Source organism: Microtus ochrogaster, linkage group LG8, assembly GCF_000317375.1.
Source record: "Microtus ochrogaster isolate Prairie Vole_2 linkage group LG8, MicOch1.0, whole genome shotgun sequence".
Classification (NCBI taxonomy): domain Eukaryota; kingdom Metazoa; phylum Chordata; class Mammalia; order Rodentia; family Cricetidae; genus Microtus; species Microtus ochrogaster.
In genome coordinates this window covers 25,044,913-25,046,489 of record NC_022033.1, presented here as the reverse complement: position 1 = coordinate 25,046,489, position 1,577 = coordinate 25,044,913, and positions in this window count along the sequence as shown.

Genomic DNA, 1,577 nt, shown 5'->3' with positions numbered 1-1,577 from the left:
ATATATTTATTATTAAATAAATAGATCATAGACTCAGTGCTGTTCCCTGCTGAGTCTCTCACGTCAGGCAACCGGGAAGGAGGTCAGCAGTCCTGAAAAGGGTTCTCTCTGCTTTAGCAGGGTATTGCATGGCTCTTGAGTAAAGAAATGTCTCCTCGCTCCAGATAGGGAAGGCATCATCAGACCAAGGGAAGGTTCCATCTGGTCCAGCTTGATGAAATAGTGAGCTTACTGGAGCCATTGCAGGAGCATGGTCCACTCACAGGGAGCTACATCAAAGAGAAGTGTCACCCTGGACACCCATTTGCCTCTGACATGACACATGGACTCTCTGGGGAGGGGAGGAGCCTCGGGACCCTAGTGAACCTCCTTGCTCACCCAGAATTTTAACAAGCCAAACTTGGGAAGACTTCCTGCATGTCACAACTGCTCTGCCTCAAGATGGCAGCTGCCGTGTCTGACCCAGATGACACAGGAGGAAAGAAAAAAGACTGCACCACAAACCAGCTAGTCACAGACATCCTGGTGGCCATCCTTAACAAAGTGCAACTGGTAAATAAGTCTACAGAGTCCCAGACATGGCTATGGGGAAAATATCATAAACTTGTCAAGCCAAATAGTCAGCAGAGGCTATCCTGGAATGTGCCCAACCAAGATAACCCTCGTCTAAGTGAAGGGCTCACGGGGATACCTCTCATGTCGGGGCTGGGGTGCAGCTCAGAGGGAAAGCACCTGCCTGGCATGTCAAAGCCTGGATTTAATCCCAGCACTGCAAAGATATGCAGGGCCAGGCTACTAACTACTCTGTGAGTGCTCAGACAGTGGATGCCACAGATGTCCAAATTGACTTGCACTAACGTGGACGTGCCTGCTTCATCCTGGTTAATCACACCTGAAATTCAACAATGACAGGTGCTTTAGGCAATTACTCGGTGGCTCTGTCCCATCTGCCCACTGCTTCTGCCCGTTGGCATGTCCTTGTCCTTCAGGCGTGATCTTCTTGCCTCTGGCTTCTCCTGTTCCTATCTGCAGTGACCTTGAGTAACCCAGACTCTCCCGTTATTGAGAACCGAGCAATCGAAGGGAGAAGCCATGGGACACATCTGCTTTAACGAGTGGAAATTTTCAAATGGACGTCCATAGGGAGATAAGGGACGGCTGTGAACTTGAGGCCACTCCTGTGTTGCTCAAATTTGAAAGTTCTATTTGGGAACCACTTCAATATTTGTACCTAATATAAAAATGCTAAAATTCAAAAAGCAGGGGCTAGAGAGATGGCTTAGTGGTTAAGAGTGCACACTTTTCTTGCAGAAGACCCAGGTTCAGGTCCCAGCATGGATGTCAGGCAGCTCACAACTGCCAGGAACTCTGGCTCCAAAGGATTTGATATCTCTAACCTCCTCAGACACCTACACATACATGCTCACACCTTCCCCAGACATACACACATAGAAACAATTTTAAATAAATCTGAACATTATGTATATATATATATATACATATATATGTCAAAATTTAAAAAGCAACCCCTAAAGATTAGAGAACCCTAATTAGCATAGCGTAGTCAGGCATATTTT